The following is a 22,160-nucleotide window of genomic DNA, read 5'->3' on the forward strand; positions in this document are numbered from 1 at the left end:
AGGTACATGTTTATGTGTAACTGAGTCACTTTGCTGTACATCTGAAACTAGTATTATATTGTTATTCAGTTATGTGCTTAGTCGCTCAGTTGTGTCCGAACTTTGGGAGCCCATGGGCTGTAGCCCACCAGGCTCCGCTGTCCATGGGGATTCTCCAGGCAAGTATATTGGAGTGGGTTGCCATTCTCTCCAGGGGATCTTCCCAACCCAGGGACTGAACCCAGGTCTCCCATCTTACAGGCTGATTCTTTACCATCTGAGCCACTGGAGAAGCCCATTATTCAATTATACTCTGATATAAAATAAAGATTTATTTAAAATTAAATATACCTCTACTCTGTGATTAGCTGTTAGGCAAGTACATTCTTCCCAGTGGAAATAAAAGCATATGTCTATAAGAAGGCTTGTATACTAATGTTCCCAACAGCTTTATTACCAATAGCTCAAAACTAGATACATCCCAGGTGTCCGTGAGCAGATGGATGACCATGCAAACTGTGGTATGGTCATACAATGGCTTACTACTCAGCAGTAGGAAGGAGTGAACTACTGTCACACCGAATAACGTGACTTAGTCTCAAAGACAGCATGCTCAGAGGAAAAGTCTTACATGAAAGAGTCTATTCTGTTTGATTCCATCTTTATATGAAATTCTAGAATAGGCAAAATAATCTGTAGTGAGAAAAATAGAAACAGTGGTCGCTTCTGGAAAGGGGAGGAGGGGTGAGGATTGATAGTGAAGCGGGGGCAGACTTTCTGGTGTTATAGTGATGTTCTGTGTCTTGTTAGGGCTTTGGATACACAGATATGTGTTTGTCAAAACTCTGAAAGTATACATTTAAGGTTTTATAATTCATTATATATAAAATGTACATCAGAAGAAAAAAGTAAATATCGAACTGAAGAGTTTAGGTAGAAGTTGGTTCATGCCTGCCATCTATGTATTTATTTATTTGGCTATACGAGGCCTTAGTTGTGACACAGCATCTTCCTTGCATCATGTGGGATCTTTCATTGCTGTGCGTGGACTCTCTAGTTGTGGTGAAAGGGCTCAGCAGTTGCAGCACATGGCCTGCCTAGTTGTGGCCCACAGGTTCCAGAGCATGCAGATTCAGTAGTTGCAACTCCCATGTTGAGTTGCTCTTATTTCCCAGACTAGGGATCAAACCTGCGTCCCTGCATTGAAAGATGGATTCTTAACCACTGCACTGCCAGGGAAGTCCCACCTGTTATTTACTTTTAAGGACATGAGAAAGAAGGGTGAATGGAGGAGGGATATACAGGCATGTGACAAAGGGGTGTTAGTCAGTCAGTCGTGTCCGACTCTTTGAGACAACACGGGCTGTAGCCTGCCAGGATCCTCTGTCCATGGGATTCTCCAGGCAAGAATACTGGAGTGGGTTGCTATTCCCTTCTCCAGGGGATCTTCTGGACCCAGGAATCAAATCCATGCTCCTGCATTGCAGGCAGAGTCTTTACCATCTGAGCTACAGGAAGCCCAAAACAACAGCAATAAAATGTTAATGGTAGACTTTACAATTAAATGGTGGGTAGATGAGTATTCACTGTAAAATGCTGTGTAAAATTCTCTGTATATTTGGAAGCATTCACAGTAAACTGTTGGTGGGGAAAAAATCCATATGCTAGTTTTACTCATGGACACTCTCCAGTTGTTTGTTAGATCTAAATGTTCTATCTTTTAATATTGGATGATAATCACAGAAAATGAAGGCTTGGGTTCACTTCTCATATCTGACTTCTTTTTTCTTTTAAAATCTGGTCTTTCATACCTCTTATTTTAGCAGACAAAAGAAGCCAGGAAATGGTTATTATGAGAGGAAGGGAGGGGGAAGAGAACTGTGACCCTAAAAAAAAAAAAAACACCAAAAAATTCCTACTGTAAAATATTGAATATCAAGAGCAGGCAAACACTTCAGACTTGTAGAATCAAGAAATTAATGAAAGCACCAAGACTGCATCCTCAGAACCACTGGGGAATGATAATTACAGACAGTATTTCTGGAGCAGACACATAACCTTGATTCCCAGGACATCCCCTAAAGCACTCTAATAGTATGCTATTTGTGGAAGGTTTTTCCACCTTTAATAACAGAGAAATAATGTTAGAAGGAAAGAAATCCCTTATTTAGCCACTAGGGTGTCATTATTGAGCCCCAGCTGAAGGCCCCTTTAAAAGCATCCATATGGTAAAAGAACATGTTTCCCCACGAAATCAAAACTGAGTACATCTGAGACTTCTGAACATCTTTTTTTCTTGGATCTTAAAATGGTTTTGTGCATATTTGTGAAAAAAAAATTTATGATGTGCTATCTTCCAAAGTGAATGGTTATTTATAATTCATAAAAGACCCGCACACAGGAAAATTCTTCCCTTTTATTAGCCCTGTAAAGTTAGACCAGCTGATCTTTTAGTACATATTACAGACATCAAATTCTCCGTATGGCTGAAGTTTCTCTCCTCAAACTAAATGCAAAGAGGCAGTGCTACTGAAGCTGTTGTTCAAAAGCTGCTGGGGTCCATGTCTCTTTTGATAAAATGTTAAATAAACAAAAAATCACTCTCAGAGTCTCTAAAGACACAGGAGGGAAAATACTTGGAATGCTAAACATGCTTTTTAAATTTTGCACAGCCTTTGTAAAATACAAAGACTTTTTTTTAATAGGTTTTTTTTTTTTAATCATTATTATTTTACTTTTTGACCACACCAAGAGGTATGTGGGAATCTTAGTTCCCCAACCTGGGATTGAACCAGCACCCCCTGCATTAGAGGCATGGACCACCAGGGCATATTTTTAAATGAGCCTTTTTTTTCTGTTTCCAACAATTGACCGTGGTCTTCGGACACTGTTGACACATCATTTCCTTTCAGCTGCTGCTGGCTGCTTGTGAGTCATGGTGCGAGTTCATGAGCAGAAGTGACTTGGGCCCAGCAGCATGGGCACAGGGTGCCTGGATCTGTTACAGGGGGTCCGGTGCCAAGTGCTCCCACCCAGCTGCACCTGCACATCCCTGTCATGATATCACAGAAAGTTACTTCCTTCAAAGTATCCAGCTTAGTGCGCCCTACCAGGGTCACGTCTACCTCGGTTAGTGGTGTGCCTTGGACCCACGTAAGGCAGTTTCACAGAATTTTTAGAGAGCTAAGTTCAATGTGAAATTAACACATGGCTTTGTTTCCTTTGAAGTTCCTGCCCTCTAATATTGCAGATGAGCCTTTTAAGCTCTAGAACTGTCTGGAGATAGAAACTCTTTCTGTGACCTGACTTCTAACTGCCAAACACAAAAAGCCAGCTCACGTGTAGGACAGGGTCCTTGGTCAGAATGCATTACCTCACGTTGCAGGGACGAGGGATGATGGATTCAAATGCTTTCTGAGCAGGATTTTCACCACCTTATGCTGCCTGACTCAGAAGATAAGAATGAGGAGATCATAGCCTCTTGATATGCCAGCTGCACTGTGTAGTACTAGCAGTGGCGATGGAAAAGGCAATATTTATTCTGAGGGCCCTGACAACATCATCATGAAGTCACTCGTCCACTCCTAAGTGGTTTGCATTTTCCAAGATCCAGAGAGAGCGAGAGAGGCTCATGAGCTATAATTCTAGGCATTTTTCCCCTTTCTACCCACACTCTTATTCAACATGTCTAAGCACTGTTTGGAAAAGCTAGATAGTTGACAAAACCAAATATGCAATGTGCTATCATATGTTTTAGTTTAACACTTTCAGAATTTATTTCCCTATCACATAAATGAAATCTTTCAAGTTCTTCTTCCCCACCATCCATCACTCAAAGCACTAAATCATTATCAAACAGAAATGTTAATCAGTTATCCACTGTGTCATATCCCCCCTTCCTCCTTCCATCCATCAAACTCCCCAGGCTACAGATATTTCTTGGGTATTTACCTCATGCCAGCTCCTATGGTGGAGATGTGGACATGAATTAACCCTGCCCTTTGGGAGCTTCTAGTCACACAGAAGATACTCTCCTGTACGTCCCCCATGCCTTCATTGGACAATTAACTTTTCTGCTGTTACTTCATCAGAGCTGGAAACAGGAATTCCTCCTCTTCCCAGATAATACTCCTAGGTTCATGCACTTTGTGTGCCCTGTTTGGTCTGATGGCCACCCGCCCTATCCTCTGAAACCCAAAACACAGTCATGAGAGAAACTGGCGCTTATTGCAGTGGGAGTAAATTTCAGGACATCGCTCGGATAAGACTGAGGATAATGGCAAAGCCGCACTTTGCAATTTTAAAATTTAAACAGTCACTGCCTAGTACCGTGTGTTTAATTTTCTCTCTCCTTTCTAGGGCACTGACCCCCTCCTATAGAACTAGACCTCTGGGGTTACAATTCATCTGCATGATTCACTCCAGTCTGCCCTTCAGTCCAATCATCTTTTCGGTTTTCAGAGATAAGTCATAAGATCCTTCCTTTCGGAAGGCCCTAAGTACAGCTTCCTTATCCATCATCCACTGAGCCGTGTCCTTTGAAATACTGTTGTGCTTTTTTTTTTTTTTTTTTTTTTTTTGAGGAAGAGGGGAACTGAATTGGAAAGAAACCTGGGTTGAGGAGAGGATGCCAAAAAGACTCCTAAGGATTCCCTTTATGCTTCATCCAGCCAAGCCTCCGATCACCTCTAGGGTTTATGACATTTCGTAAGCACACCTAACAAGCCCCTTTGGCAATATTCCTTGAAGAAGTTTCCATACCCCAGGACAAGACCACAGCTTCCCAGTCTCCCTGCCATAGCTCACCAAGGTTCCACGTATGTAAATGCGTTACTGCTGAATCAAGACGTGGACCCACTCAGCTCAGGAGGCTGCTGGGGCAAAGACAGCTGGGCAACCACTTAGGAAATGTAGGGCTGGGCTGATAAAGAATTCTAGAGAAGAGACCAAACACAGCGCCTCCTGTTTGCCCAGGCACTAGAAATTGAGGTTGGCCATCAGTCCTGTGCTGGCGCTTGGTACAGAGGCCTGCCCCAGTCCTGGAGTTACATTATCCTCAAGTCCCCAGCCTTCCAGCCAGTTCCTCCCTCACCCCTCACTCCTCCTTGCCCTGCACCAAAAGTGACCACTTCTGGCTGCTCTTCTATATGCATTTGGAAGTTATGTTTTTCCTTCCATTCTTTGGGTCTGTGCGTGCTAAGTCGCTTCAGTTGTATCCAACTCTTTGTGATCCTATGGACTATAGCCCACCAGGCTCCTCTGTCCATGGCGTTCTCCAGGCAAGAATGCTGGAGTGGGTTGCTATTTCCTTCTCTAGGGGATCTTTCCAACCCAGGCATCAAACCTGTATCTCTTACATCTCCTATATTAACAGGTGGGTTCTTTACCACTAGCACCACCTGGGAAGCTCTTGGCTGCTCTTCTGCCTGGTGTTTTTGACTATCCCTTTGGGGACCACTAGCCTGTGTTTTCCCAGCTTCTCCACTCTCAGACCCCCCTAGCCCAAAAGGTTCAACAGAATCTCGTGCCAGCCACTTATGTACTTTCTAATTTTCTAGTTAGATTTTTTTAAGTTTGAAAGAAAGTGAAAGTGAAAGTTGCTGAGTCATGTCTGACTCTTTGCAATCCCATGGACTAGTCTGTGAAATTCTCCAGACCAGGATACTGGAGTGGTTAGCCTTTCCCTTCTCCAGGGGATCTTCCCAACCCAGAGATTGAACCCAGGTCTCCTGCATTGCAGGTGGATTCTTTACCAGCTGAGCCACAGGGAGGCCCTTTTTAAGTTTAAACAGGGAAAAAATTGCATCCAATTTTTGAAACTTTTAACAGCTTTATTGAGATATAATTCACATACCATACAATTACCCATTTAAAATATACCACTGAGTATATTCACAGAGTTGCTTAACTAGCGCCATGATCAATTTTAGAACATTTTCGTGACCCCTAAAGAAATTCCTTACCCATCGGCAATCAGTTCCCATTTCCCTTCAAAATCCCCAGTCCTAAGCAACCAGCCATCCACCTTCTATCTCTGTGGATTTGCCTCTTGGCTATCTCATATGAGTGGAATCATATAACATGTGGCCTTCTATGTCTGGCTTCTGAGGCTTCCCTTGTGGCTCGGCAGATGAAGAAGCCGCCTGCAATGCGGGAGACCTGGGCTCTCTCCCTGGGTTGGGAAGATCCCCTGGAGAAGGGAAAGGCTACCCACTCCAGTATTCTGACCTAGAGAATTTCATGGATGGTATAGTTCATGGGGTCGCAAAGACTCGGACACGACTGAGCGACTTTCTCTTCACTTCTGTCACTTAGCATTGTGTTTTCAAGGTTTGCTCACGCTGTAGCTTCCACTTTCCTGTATTTTACTTAGTCCAGTCTATCCAAAATATTTCAACATGTAGTCGATTTTAAAAGTGATAAGTGATATATTTTGCATTTTTCCCCATACGAATTCTTTGAGCTCTGGTGTGTATTTTACACTCAGCACGTCTCAACAAGACCAGCCTCACTGCAAATACCCAGCAGCCACATGGGGCTCATGGGCGTTGTGTTAGAAAGCACAACCCTAACCAGAGCCTTTTCCATTATCTTCAAAAGCAATAGCTTTCTCTGTTCACATTCACACTCCCGCAGACCCTCCCCACCCTACGCGCACCTACACTGTGTTTCCCAGGTGGCTTCAGCATTTTAAGGCAGCACCATGCTTCTCTCTGCCAGTAGACAGCCCTGAACTCGTGTTTCTGTCTGGGCGGTGTGTGCTCAGGTCAGAATCTACATGCAGATAACTGAAGCTCACTGTGCCAGGTCACTTTCCTTGCCCAGGGGCCTTGGCTATGTGATATATCTTGCTAAAATGAAACTTTTTGCTTAAAACTTAACAAAACTTAAAAGAAGTTTTTTCTCTGGTTTTTCAGAAGCAGGTCTGTCATTTCTTAATTTTCTCCCTGGTACTGTTTTTTTCTTCCAGCCATTGTTTTGCTAATAATAGCTCTAAGCACACAAATAAAGCTCACTGGCAGTGGTAGATTTGGGAAATTGCTACAAGCTTCCTCACAGCTCTATCCTGCTCCTGTCAGCCATTTCCCCAAGAAAATGGACGTTTAATCAGTGTGAGGCTGCATCTTATTAGTCTGGCTCATTAGCTATCACCTCCTTCCAGGCATGGGACAGAAGACAGAAACGCTGCCACCAACTGCCTGGGATGCTGGGATTTCAACAGGAAGTGGGACCTTTATGAATGAAGCACATTGTTTATCTCAGTGTGGCTATGTCTATATGGTCATATGTAAGATGTTTCTAAACATCTGCGGTTGTTAAGATGAGCACATGGCAGTGTTCCTGAAATTGTGTTTTCAAAGGAAAATCTTACAAAATTGGTGTTATTTAGGAGAAGGCAATGGCACCCCACTCCAGTACTCTTGCCTGGAAAATCCCATGGATGGAGGAGCCTGGTGGGCTGCCATCCATGGGGTCGCTAAGAGTCAGACACGACTGAAGCGACTTAGCAGCAGCAGCAGCAGCAGCAACAGCAGCAGGGGAACAAAGATCCTACCTCCCATGGAGCAACTAAGCCCACAACCAGAGAGCCCAAGCCCTGCAACAAACAATCCCACAGGAGGCAACTAAGACCTGATGCAGTCAAATAAATAAATAATAAACACATAGATCTGAAGTTCACCAAAAACTTTTTTTAGAAAAGAATTATTCTAAGAAAATCTGACTCACTACACCAGTCAACATTTCAGCTTCTTGATCAAACAGACACTCCTAAGGCAATAGCATGCTAAGAAAAGCAGATAGCAATGGTAGCCAGCTCTGAGGTGTGGGGACTTGCTGTGAACTGGCTGATATTACCTGCCTCCTTTTACTCAACAGAAACTTTGTTTTCTACAGAAAATGGCAGCACCACTACCATTCTAGGATTCCGTGTGTTAAGCCTCACCCAGCAACTGCTTGGCTGTCTATACATAGTTAAAATACCTAGTGCCCCAGGGAATGTCATAAAATTTCACTGTATTCAGTGACGCCCTGTTCAGTGAATTGCAGAGAACTGAGTCGTCTTATGCGCACCTGGCTATGAATCACTGACTCAGTGACCTCCATGTGGAATCTGCTCTCTTGATATAATTAATTTAGCCTTCATGAGATGGAAGTTCCTAACCTTTCTTAGGGATGCATGCCTAATTTCACATATCTCTGAAATTACTTCAGTTGTTTACATGGCAATCTCGTGTGATCCAAGCAAACCTAGTGCTGTCATTTTAAGACCGTTTGAAACGCCTTAATAGTCCCCCCTTTTTTTTTTCTTTTCCTCTTGCCCATTTCCAAATGGAAAGAATTCTTATGAAGTAATAGGGTGGTGGGGAGTGACACAGTTTGGTTTAGCTCCTACTAGTTATTCCATGTTATACTTGAGTGGATTATTTGCATCTGGTCTCTATTTGTTAACATCAGTGGGTTATGTTTGCATAACTAGATTGAATTATAAAAGAGCTTCCATTTTGAATGATTGACTCTCACACTCACACAAAAAAGAAAGCAAAAAGAAACCATGCCCTAAGCTAGAGATACCAGCCTTAGGAAACCTGTATGGAGGGGAAAAAAACAAGAATCTCTTGAAGTCCATCACAAAGACTTTCTGGTTTCAATTTCCTCTTTTCTTTTGAAATAAGATCCAGTACCCCAGCCTTCCACCTCGAATAAAGTAGCTGAAACTTGGCAGGAAGTGGTGTGGCAGAGACCACCCAAGAATTAGGGGTGTCTGATGTGGAAGGGAAAAGTTAAATGAAAAGCTGAAGATGATGTCAAGTAGATGAGAATGACTCATCAATACTGAGCTCCTGTTTCTCTCCAGTGAAGATTCCTGTGCTGGAGTGTCCAGTTAATCAGCCATCTAGGATGAGCTGGGCTAAGCCGCTTTCCAGGCCATGTCTCAGCCTCCAGGCGGTGTACAACTAACCCTTTCGAAAAACCTCCAGTGCATTCCAGTTCTCGGGAAATGTTCCTGTTCTATAAACTCCTCAGAATGTCATCTGTCAACACGCCTCTTTTCCTTTTACTCACACACATTTCCTTATCGCCATCTGATGTGTTTTGCCCCTTCCAATAAACTGTGACGTTCTTAAAACCAAACAACTCGCGCTCCACCTGAATGTCACCCCCACCTCCCAGCCAATACCTGGTCAAGGGGGGGCGTAGCTTAGTCTATTAGCACTCTGGATCAAAGTTCTCTGTTTTAGATGGCAAGATTCAGGAGAACAGGACCTCAATTAGTGAAAAGTACAAGTGATTTCCTGCCAGAGTCAGCTTCCCTGGTAGACAAATGAAGTAATCACATCTGGGGTGTGATTGGAGGGGTTTTAGAAGCATCCTTCGCTCTTCTAAAATTCCACCTAGTGACACCTTTTCACTTAAGGTTTTGATCTTTGTTAAAATACAGATTCCCTCCGGAGCAGTAACTTGATAAGTTATCTATGATGAGAGTAGATAAAGGAACTTGCTGAACCTGGGGAGAGGAGAGGAGATAGCATTGGAGGGGAAGTTTGAGTGTCAATTGGCCGCATTCACACCAAATTCTTTTCAATAATGTGTGATGGTGGTGTTGATATGAAGACTTATTCTCTTTCCAAAGGCCAAGCTCCAATACCTTATTATTGAGTGGAGTATAAATAAGGATGGGGGACATTTAGAGAATGGGTATGATGTGCTAGACAGTGCTCTAAACACTTAAATAGTAACTTGTTACACCTCACAATTCCCTGAGGTTGGCCTTGTTATTATCCCAGTTTTAGTGATGAGGAAACTGAGGAAGAGAGGAAGGAAACTCACATAGACAGAAGGTGGCAGATCCAGGAAAAGAGTAAGGATGCCTGACACTGTTAAATATCCATGCTTCCCTTTCTCATCCCTTTCCCATCGGCCCCCCACCCCAGCCTGATCCTCATCCCCCTCCCACCCTTGTCAATAGATTTACCTTAGATAATCCTAATGAATCCTAAATGTGAGAAACAAAACAAAAAGGCATCTAAGAAAAAAGAAACAGTGTTCCAGGCATGGATGAGTCTTTCCGCAAAGAAGTGTTTTCCAAAAATGGCAACCAAGATGCTTAACACTTTAAAAAATGTATATTGCAATCCAAAGCTTTACAAAGTAAAAAAAAAAAAAGTAACTGGGAGTGAGGGGAAGGTACCCAGGGAATTGTTTAAATTGCAATACACCCATTTGGGGTGCTTTTCCCCCCATACCATGAATGAAATGGAGATACTAACAAGGGCAATGTTTATATCACTTGATACATGTGAAAGGAACAAAGCCTTCCTGAAAGAAGAAGCCCTGCAATCTGTATGTATATGCTGTTTCTAAGATGTGTATAATCTTAAACACACACAGGACTCACCCAACACTTTGTTTTCCTTGAGGAGGATGAGTTGAGAAAGTTCACCTTATGCATCGTGCTAGAGAAGATAGACTCCTTATTCATCTTCAGATTAGAAAAATAAAATAAGTGTTGGTTCCCTGGAATTGGAGGTGATAGCTCAATAATTAGAAGGAGATCAAGTAAAAGGGGAAAGTGAAGTGAAAGTCGCTCAGTCGTGTCCAACACTTTGCGACCCCATGGACTGTACAGTCCATGGAATTCTCCAGGCCAGAATACTGGAGTGGGTAGCCTTTCCCTTCTCCAGGGGATCTTCCCAACCCAGAGATTGAACCCAGGTCTCCCACATTGCAAGCAGCTTCTTTACCAGCTGAGCCACAAGGGAAGCCCCAAAGGGGAAAAAGAGCAGATAAACTGCAGAATGGGGGGTGGAATGGCATCATGTTTTGCTCCCCACTGGTGCCCATGTTTGCCAGGTTTCATTCGGTGGGGAAGTGTATGGGATTGGAAAGTGGATTGCTATGAGGATATCATCACAGTACAGCTCAGGGGGTAACATGACTGGGACACCTGTATCCCTACCGACCTCAGAGAAGGAACCCCAGGGACAGCTCTGCCTGTAATTGAAGCCAGGCCTTCAGTCGGTGTGGCAAAGCTGAGATTTACCTGTGAGGGCAGCACAGCTCCAAGGTGCTGCCGAGTTCTTCCTGGGAAAGGCTCCTTCCCCACCAGAATCAGAAATCAGCAGCAGAGTGTAGATTAGAGAAACGCAAATCAAAATCTCAATGAGGTATCAACTCACGCCGGTCAGAAAGTCTGTAATCAAAAAGCCTACAAACAACAAATGCTGGAGAGGGTGTGGAGAAAAGGGAACCCTCCCACACTGCTGGTAGGAATATAAAATGGTACAGCCACCATGGAGAATAGTATGGAGTTTCCTTAAAAAACTGAAAAATAGAGCTACCATATGATCCAGCAATCCCACTTGTGGGCGTATATCCGGAGGAAACCACAATTCAAAGAGCTGCATGCCCTGCAGTGTTCATTGCAGCACTATTTACAATGATGGAAGACATGGAAGCAATCTAAAGATGTCATACATACATACAGTGGGGTATTACTCAGCTGCAAAAGAGAGCAGAATAATGCCATTTGCAGCAATATGGATGGACGTAGAGATGACCATACTAAGTGAAGTAAATCAAAGACAAATTCCATGTGATATCACTTCTATGTGGAATCTAAAAACAGAATACAAATGAGCTTATTTACAAAACAAGACTCACAGACTTCAAAAACAAACTTATGGCTACCAAAAGGGAGAGGTCAGGGATGGGGTATAAATTAGCAGTTTGGGATTAACATATACACACTAATGTTTATAACAGAGATAACTAATGAGAACCTACTATCTAGCACAGGGAACTCTGCCCAATACTCCGTAATAGCTTATATGGGAAAATAATCCGAAAAAGAGTAGATATATGTATACGTATGGAGAAGGCAATGGCACCCCACTCCAGTGCTCTTGCCTTAATAATCCCATGGACGGAGGAGCCTAGTGGGCTGCAGTCCATGGGGTCGCTAAGAGTCGGACACAAGTGAGCAACTTCGCTTTCACTTTTCACTTTTGTGCATTGGAGAAGGAAATGGCAACCCACTCCAGTGTTCTTGCCTGGAGAATCCCAGGGACGGGGGAGCCTGGTGGGCTGCCATCTACGGGGTCGCACAGAGTTGGACACAACTGAAGCGACTTAGCAGCAGCAACAGCATGTATACGTATAACGGAATCACTTTGTTGTATACCTGAGACTAACACAACATTGTAAATCAATTATACTCCCAATATAAAATAAAAATTAAATTTAAAAAAAGAAAGAAACCAGCAACAGAGGCTTTCAGCCTAAGCTCCACAACATTCCTTGTGAGCCTGCAGTGTTCCTACATATTGTATGACTTTAAATTTTTAAATTATCTTCACCAAGTTCATATTAAAGAAACAGCTCTTTGAAGCACACCTCTTAACCCTTCAAAAGTTGTCTTTATAATTGAAGGTCTTTGAATTGATTAATTTCTATGACAAACCATGGAAAGAATTTCCAAAATGTATTCTTTCCTTTTATTAATATCACCGGAGACCACACTACATGTTCCTATACATAGGTGGTATAGGGTCAGTGAAGGTGGTGTATGTTGAGACTTTTAGAGGCTTATAACTACCAATAAAATGCTGAAAATGACTCTGCTTTAATCTTGGACTACTGAAAGACAAATAGAATATTTTTTACTTTGAAATTTTGAAAAAAGTTTTGAAAGAAATTTTACTTTCTTAACAACCTTGTCTTGAAGGTATGTCCAGTGCTACAAAAAAGTTGCCTAGGTTGGACGCCTTTTGCTTTCAGCATCCATGCTTAGAATTAGAGACACAGTAAGGATACTACCCAGAGAAGGCAATGGCACCCCACTCCAGTACTCTTGCCTGGAAAATCCCATGGACGGAGGAGCCTGGAAGGCTGCAGTCCATGGGGTCGCTAAGAGTCGGACACAACTGGGCAACTTCACTTTCACTTTCCACTTTCATGCATTGGAGAAGGAAATGGCAACCCACTCCAGTGTTCTTGCCTGGAGAATCCCAGGGACGGGGGAGCCTGGTGGGCTGCTGTCTCTGGAGTCGCACAGAGTCGGACAAGACTGAAGCTACTTAGCAGCAGCGGTAGCGGCAAGGATACTACCAGCCCCAATGTATCTATAGTTCACAGAAGTTAGAGGGGTTCTCTTTCATTCTGAAAGACAAGGGAATTTTTTTTTTTTTTTGAGAATGAGTGAACCTATATTTGGTAATAAGCCCATTATATAGTGGGTTCAGGGATCAACCTTCAGCTTTTCCTAATTAAAAAACAGAGGCAGGAAACCTTAACTGAAGGGCCAAGGGAAATCTAACGGTTCACACCTACCCTGGAGAACTTTTGAACATCCCATGGGGTCTTATTGTTAGGTCTGTGTCAGAATGTCAGCTTCTTTCTTCAGGATCTTTAATTACTGTTTCATTTCTTTTTCAAAGTACTGTGTTTAGATATTCAGTCCTTATCAACATATTCCTGGGGGAGGCTAGGTGTCTCTAATACAGCTGTGGCTGAGTGATGCTCTCTCTCACCTAGTCATGCTAGTCACAACCACATTCTCCTGGTGAGACCAGAGTTCTCTCTCTGAGAGCACTATGGCCACGGCTGTGGAATTTAAAAGCCTAATTTCATGGGAACAGTTTTTTTTTTGCTTAAAGTTTGAAGTAAGTGCTTCCTTCATTGGGAGAATTATAGAGGATTGTTGAGCAGCTTTTGCCTCTCATTCAAGGTATGGCTGTTTGAACACTTCATGTCCAACATCATCTTGAATACGTGAACTTGAGGAAACTCATGGCCTTGAAACTCTGACATACGTGGAGGTATACTGATGAGATGGGTAGGCCAGCCAGGTCATCTGTCTCTGGCCTCTGGCTCAAGGGGATCCCAGACTGTGCTGGCCATGCTGTAGCAAACTCATGCAGAAAAACAGAGAGCATCTCACCATCACGTGGATAGTAAGTTAAATCTATCAAACTCTTAGCTCTCGTGATATCTGCAGGAGAAAGGCCAGATCCAGGAGTGAGGTGCCTTAGAAACTGTAAGCTTCTTTGTCCTTGCAGAGGCCCTCAGACAGCCCAAATACTTGTTGATGCTGTTAATACTTTGCCAATTCCTACAGCCAGAACTGAACAGAATTCTGTGATATCAGCAGTTGTCAGTCAACAAACCTCTCTCTTGTCGGTGAGGTGCCTCCAAAGGCCATGACAATACCCGGAATGGCTCTTAAGTGTCCCGACAGGAAGAGGAGGCCTCATCACCCACAGTGCTGGCCGACTGGTAAGAACCAGTGGGTACGGAGAAGCGGTGCTGCCCGGAATGAGGAGTGCGACATACGAGAGACAGCTGATCCTGGCAGGGCTCTGCATTACCTCGAGGGGACAGCCAAGCTCTGACTCTTGGAGGAGCTGCTCTCTGCGCTTGCAAGCAGAGGCAAGGCACACAGGAGGGGCCCTGGGAGTGTGCTCGGGAGGACGTGAAACTCAAGCCCTGAAAGCTAAGCTCCAAATCCAAGTATGCTGTTACGCAAAGCGCTCGCAGATCGGCTCGCATTTGATTATCGTATGAGGTTACTTGTTGGCATGCGCTGAGTAATTCCCTGGCATGCCCGCGGCTTGTCAGTGGCATTCCTTCCTGAGTCACAACTGGACTGACAGCCTGGCGCAGGGAACAGGGGCCAGCGCTGTCCAAGAGGCTGTGTTTTCGATGAAACCTACAGCCCGTGGTCCTGAGTTGCTGATGTCACCATGCCTGCTTTTCCAGCCTCAAGGATGAGCTGGTAGGCATTTCCAGTGAGTGTTTGACAGGCTTGAGGAAACATTTTGGGGGGTTGCACATAACTGCTGAAGCGAGGAATATTTGTCTGTCATCAGTTGGATGAGAAAAGTTAAAATTCCTGCCAGAACTTTGGAGGCCTAGGGAGATGGCATCTCTCACGGGAGCAACATTAGGCCAATTACAATGCTCAGCATTTTCCCAACGCCCTAGGTTCAGAGCTCTTTGTGAGCAGTTTGTTTCTTTAGCTGAGTTTCTTAAACACACACCACCCCTTGTGGAGCTCTCTGGGCCTCCACCCAAAAGCCGAAGGATACAAAGAGGAGGAAGAAAAGAGAGAGCAGCCAGCTTTACCCAAAGAGAGAAACCAAGCCAAATATTTCAGCGATTCATTATTCTCCAAAAGCCTGTCAGTAGTTACAATGTGGGGAACCGGAGAAGAGCCAACACGTGCAACAGAGGAGACTGGCCACGTACAATATGGAAAAGTAAGCAGTCATTAAAATCATGCTATAGATTGTAGAGGAAACCTTAATGACGTGGGAATCTATAAACAACACATGGTTACATGAAGCTAATTGTAAGACATCACGCACAATATGATTACATTTTGTAAATATATATATATTTCTAGGTGAAGTATACATATAGAAAAAAGACTGAGAGAATATAAATTAAACTATTAATAACGATCTTTTGAGGTTGGGTGGATTATAAGAGATTTTTTTCTTTTTTCTCCAAACTGTCTACAATAAACATGTTTTAATTTTGTTTACATTTTTGTTATTATTTGTACTTTGTTATCAAATAAAACATGCTCACAGTGTAAGGTTCAAATACAGACATGTTTAAAATCGAAAGTAAAATTTCTCTTAATCCTTGTGTGTACAAATCTATATTTTAATATTATTCTAGAATATTTATGCAATAGAATTACATATAGGTCTTCAATTTGCCTTTTATCACTTAAAGTATCTGGCGCATCTTCCCAGATATGTATGGGCACTTTTTTTGGTTTTCTTTTTTTAAGTCGATCAAGACCCTGGCAGGCCACAGGGAATGGAAATTAAAGAGTGAGGGTCTCCGCTTTCCTGCTATAGACAGGCAGGGAATGAACGGGCACTGAAGTCCCAAGATGTCAGAGTTAAGAAGGACTTATTTAAACCCATTCCTTAAATGATGAAGAGATGAAGATCCAGAGACCAGAATCCACGTCTTTTAACTCTATGTCCAATATTGCCTTTGCATACCACACCGTGTGGTGTAAAACAGAAAATAACAAGTCCTTTTTAAAGAACTCTTATCTTGCCAACCTTTTGTTTCAGCCTTAACGTCCCTTACGGGAACTGGGGAAGTTACCTCTCCCCTGTACAAATGATAATACTAGTTAACCATTGCTGGGCACCATGGGCCAAGTTCTCAGCTAAGCTATTTGCCTGTATTACCCTCATACAGTTCTTGCAAGAACTCTCCAAGGCTGGTCCTATTGTATTATCCATTTTACAACTGAAAAAAATTGAGGCTCAGAGAGGTTGAGTAGCTTGTCAAATGTCTCACAGCTAAGACAGGATGGAGCCAAGACTTGAAACTGTGTCTGGCCCCAGAGTCCCTACTTTTAAACGTTATACTCTATTTCTTGCAGACTTAGCTCATAAAGTTTTCACAAAACACACTTTAATTACTCGCTCCCTTTCCCCTTTGTTATTATCCAGTCTTTCTCAAACAAAGCAAAATAGGAATGACATTAGAGAATGCAGTTTGGTGTCAGGCAGGGTTCAGGGGCCCCACTTGGTGTTCAGGACTCTGTGCCAAACACTGGGGTAAAAGCAAAACAAAACACCCAGTCCAACCACAGCTATTCTTGCAGTTGGCAAAAAAGTCACCTGGCGCTTTTCCTCTAAGGATCCTGCATGTCCCATACAAGGTGGTAAACTGCTTGCTCCCCAGGTATTTTCATTTCTTATGTAATACTGCACTCGTTTCAACTTGGCCAACACGTTAGCACTTGTAGGTAAAGCCAATCTTTTTTTCAATCAGACACACAATACACATTGAGTCATGCGTTGAAGGCTCGTACAATGTTTTTATTGTGAGCAGAGCCCCAAGGGCTTCGCCTTACAATCCTCACGTGTGTGTCAACCCTGGGGAGAAAGAACCTGCCCGACGCTGCTGCGTGTGGCTGTCACCCAGAGCTGCCGGAGGCTAGGGTATGCCATGAGCAGTCATTTCACCCACTGGGCACTGGCCCCCCATAAGCAGGTGGTCAGAACTTTCCCAGACATTTACACTAGAGTCTTATGCTTCTGTTCAGTCTCTCTGCCTTTTGTAATTTCTTCTTATTTTCCTCTTCTTGTGTCCTAAGAGGCCACACGAGCTCCACTACTGTCCATAAAGCATAGAGCTAGTCCCCGCTCTCTTTCTTCCATTCTCCACAGCACCTCTTCTGTTCTCTCCCCCCACCCAAGTGACATTTCACCTTCTTCCTCTGTTCACTAGCCTCTTTTTGTCACTATTATAGCCACTTTCTACGAACAGGCTGGAGGCACTGTCCTCAACATGGAAACGCAGAATCAGAAAAATTCAGTGCATTGGCTCTGGAGCCCCAGCAGCTTGGGTAAAATTCTAAGCATTGCTACCTACTAACTAGGTTAGTTAGTTAGAACATTCTCAGCACCCCTTGGAAGATATTCTGAGCATCAGTGTCCTTCAGTCAGTTTGGTTCAGTTCAGTCGTTCAGTCGTGTCCGACTCTTTGCAACCCCATGAATCACAGCACACCAGGCCTCCCTGTCCATCACCAACTCCCGGAGTTCACTCAAACTCACAACCATCAGGTCGGTGATGCCATCCAGCCATCTCATCCTCTGTCGTCCCCTTCTCCTCCTGCCCCCAATCCCTCCCAGCATCAGAGTCTTTTCCAATGAGTCAACTCTTCACATGAGGTGGCCAAAGTACTGGAGTTTCAGCTTTAGCATCATTCCTTTTAAAGAACACCCAGGGCTGATCTCCTTTAGGATGGACTGGTTGGATCTCCTTGCAGTCCAAGGGACTCTCAAGAGTCTTCTCCAACACCACAGTTCAAAAGCATCAATTCTTTGGTGCTCAACTTTCTTCACAGTCCAAATCTCACATCCATACATGACCACTGGAAAAACCATAGCCTTGACTAGACGGACCTTTTTTGGCAAAGTAATGTCTCTGCTTTTCAATATGCTATCTAGGTTGGTCATAACTTTCCTTCCAAGGAGTAAGTGTCTTTGAATTTCATGGCTGCAGTCACCATCTGCAGTGATTTTGGAGCCCCCCAAAGTAAAGTCTGACACTGTTTCCACTGTTTCCCCATCTATTTGCCATGAAGTGATGGGACCAGATGCCATAATCTTCGTTTTCTGACTGTTGAGCTTTAAGCCAACTTTTTCACTCTCCTCTTTCACTTTCATCAAGAGGCTTTTTAGTTCCTCTTCACTTTCTGCCATAAAAGGTGGTGTCATCTGCATATCTGAGGTTATTGATATTTCTCCTGGCAATCTTAATTCCAGCTTGTGTTTCTTCCAGCCCAGCGTTTCTCATGATTTACTCTGCATAGAATTTAAATAAGCAGGGTGACAATATACAGCCTTGACGTACTCCTTTTCCTATTTGGAACCAGTCTGTTGTTCCATGCCCAGTTCTAACTGTTGCTTCCTGACCTGCATATAGGTTTCTCAAGAGGCAGGTCAGGTGGTCTGGTATTCCCATCTCTTTCAGAATTTTCCACAGTTTATTGTGATCCACACAGTCAAAGGCTTTGGCATAGTCAAGAAAGCAGCAATAGATGTTTTTCTGGAACTCTCTTGCGTTTTCCATGATCCAGCAGATGTTGGCAATTTGATCTCTGGTTCCTCTGCCTTTTCTAAAACCAGCTTGAACATCAGGAAGTTCACGGTTCACGTATTGCTGAAGCCTGGCTTGGAGAATTTTGAGCATTACTTTACTAGCGTGTGAGATGAGTACAATTGTGCGGTAGTTTGAGCATTCTTTGGCATTGCCTTTCTTTGGGATTGGAATGAAAACTGACCTTTTCCAGTCCTGTGGCTACTGCTGAGTTTTCCAAATTTGCTGGCGTATTGAGTCCTTCGTGTTTAATTTCCAAGAGAGAAAGTGATGAGATTTGTTTTCATCAATCAACTCAGAATATGGAATATAACACCAGATATTCTCAGAAATACTTGAGTTCACTTTTCTAAGAGATAAGCTATGGGTGTGGGGTGCTGATAGTACATATATGAAGGTTAAAGCCTCATGGATCCCTCTTTTTGAAAAATAGCAGTCACTCTGGCTTACCTTCTGTGGGAGCTTAGCTTTCCATGCCCTGGGTTCACTTTCAGTGTGGTGTAGTGGTAGCTCTTTGATTGGTGTGGCCTTTTTATTCTGTGCATTCACTTCCCCCCTCCATCTACACAAAAAGATTCTTCATATAAGGCCACTTAAAGATTTTATTCCACTAATTATTAGAGAAATGCAAATCAAAACTGCAATGAGATATCACCTCATTGAGATACCACTTCAAACTAGTCAGAAAGGCCATCATCAAAAAATCTACAAGCAACAAATGCCAGACAGGGTGAGGAGAAAAGGCAAACCTTCTACACCATTGGTGGGAATGTAAGTTGGTGCAGCCACTATGGAGAACAGTATGGAGGTTCCTCAAAACAACAAAATATAGAATTATCACGTGAACCAGCAATCCCATTCCTGGGCATATATCTGGACAAAACTATAATTCAGAAAGATTCATGCATCCCTATGTTCATAGCAGCACTATTCACAATAGTCAAGACATGGAAACAATCTGAATGTCCATCAGCAGAAGAGGGGATTAAGACTAAGCGGTACAGGGACCTCCCTGGTGGCCCAGCAGCTAAGACTTCACACTCCCAGTAAAGGCAGACCAGGTTCCATCCCTGGTCAGAGAACTGGATTCCACACTCCAAACCAAGACCCAGCACAGCCAAATACATAAATGTCTTTTAAAAAGAAGTATGGTACATAAATACAAAGGAACACTGCTGCTAAGTCGCCTCAGTCGTGTCCGACTCTGTGCGACCCCATCGATGGCAGCCCGCCAGGCTCCCCCGTCCCCGGGATTCTCCAGGCAAGAACACTGGAGTGGGTTGCCATTTCCTTCTCCAACGCATGAAAGTGAAAAGTGAAAGTGAAGTCGCTCAGTCGTGTCTGACTCTTAGTGACACCATGAACTGCAGCCTACCAGGCTCCTCCGTCCATGGGATTTTCCAGGCAAGAGCACTAATCAGCCATTAAAAAAAGAACAAAATAATGCCATTTGCAGCAACATGGATGCATCTAGAGAGTATCATACTAAGTGAAGTAAGTCAGAAAGAGAACATGTGATATCACTTATAGGTGGAATCTAAAATATGGCACAAATGAACCTATCTATGAAACAGAAGCAAAGTGAAGAACAAAGAGAATAGACTGATGGTTGCAAGGAGGAGGGGAGGTGGGGGAGGGTAGGAGTGGGAATTTTGAATTAGCATGTGCAAACTATGCATATATAGAATGGATAAAGAGCAAGTTCCTACTGTATAGCACAGGGAACTATATTCAATACCTGTGAGAAGCCATAATGGAAAAGAATATGAAAAAGAATCTATATAAACGTATAACTGAGTCACTTTGCTATACAGCAGTAAATAACACAACAGTGTAATTCATCTATACTTCAATAAAAAATTGACTAAAAATTTTTTTCTCCCATAGAAAAAGAATATGAATATGACTAAGAAAAGCTTCAATTTGGAAAAATAATTGAAACTCTTTAGAGCATCATGTTCTAAAGGGCAGGGGAACTCTATAACGGCAATAAAATTGTCAGCCTTTGATAATAAGCTACATATTCATGGTATTTTGTCATTTGCAAAGCATTTTTTAACAATATCTACATATTTATTCATTCATTTGTTTATTCTTTCAACACCAGGATCACATTATGACTTTGGTGGGTTCTAGGCACTTTCACCTTCTTGGGTCCCTTCCTCCATTAAAAAAGTTAAAATAGTTCAGTATGTTTTTATGGGCCATTAAAAAGTTTAAGGTTTCAGGTATGACCTAAATCAAATCCCTTACGACTATACAGTGGAAGTGACAAATAGATTCAAGGGATTAGATTTGATAGACCCTGATGCTGGGAAAGATTGAAGGCAAGAGGAGAAAGGGACGACAGAGGATGAGATGGTTAGATGGCATCACCGACTTAATGGACATGGGTGTGGGTGGACTCCAGGAGTTGGTGATGGACAGGGAGGCCTGGCATGCTGCGGTCCATGGGGTTACAAACAGTCAGACACGATTGAGTGACTGAACTGACTGCAAAAGTTTTTACTGATGTGAGGAAAATTTAAAGCACCTTTTTCACTCTAACAGCTCTTTTTTTGTGTTTTTCTTCTGATTTTAAGAGAAACTGTAGCATTTTCATAGGCCCTCAAAAGTACTGTGGGCTTGGGCATGGTGCATACTGAGCCTACTGGATAAATCAGCCTGCACCAGCAGTGGGCTGGGGATTAGATACCCACAGATGAACACAGGGTATGGTGCCTCCCATACCCTAAGGGGCTCCACAGCCTCAAGGAAACAGACCAGCAAACAAGCCATTCTGATGCTTCTACTTTGCAGGCTCAGCTATCCGCCCTCATAAGAGCATGCTGGAGGCAGCATCTAACTATAGTGGGATAGTGGGAAGGTTTTTCATTCAGCACTGCTTGAATGACTCTTTAAACCAACATTTTTCAGCAATTTTGGGTTTGAGTTTGGGTTCAAATTTTAGAATTTCTAGCAGGCCACTTGAAAAATTGAGAAATGAACATTAGGCAAAGAAGCAAGTCTCAGGGAATTTTAGGACTGTGCTATTAATTTCAACATATAGAGATAGACACAATTTTATATTTTGATTAATACAGAAGATTTATTTTTGCTGCAAGCACTGGGACTTAGGCTACCTCTGAGTCAGAAGACAGTATCAAGCTGAGCAGCTGCTGTAGTCCTGGATGCTGCTGCTGCTGCTAAGTCACTTCAGTCGTGAACGACTCTGTGCGACCCCATGGACGGCAGCCCACCAGGCTCCCCCATCCCTGGGATTCTCCAGACAAGAACACTGGAGTGGGTTACCATTTCCTCCTCCAATGCATCAAAGTGAAAAGTGAAAGTGAAGTCGCTCAGTTGTGTCCAACCCTCAGCGACCCCATGAACTGCAGCCTTCCAGGCTCCTCCGTCCATGGGATTTTCCAGGCGAGAGTACTGGAGTGGGGTGCCATTGCCTTCTCCGGTAGTCCTGGATGAAGAGTATACAAAGGGCTGGGAGAAAGGGTGGGGAGCTCAGGGTATCTAGCTGGTTCCACAGGCAGAATGCAGTTC

This window comes from Ovis canadensis, chromosome 16, assembly GCF_042477335.2.
Source record: "Ovis canadensis isolate MfBH-ARS-UI-01 breed Bighorn chromosome 16, ARS-UI_OviCan_v2, whole genome shotgun sequence".
Taxonomy (NCBI): Eukaryota; Metazoa; Chordata; class Mammalia; order Artiodactyla; family Bovidae; genus Ovis; species Ovis canadensis.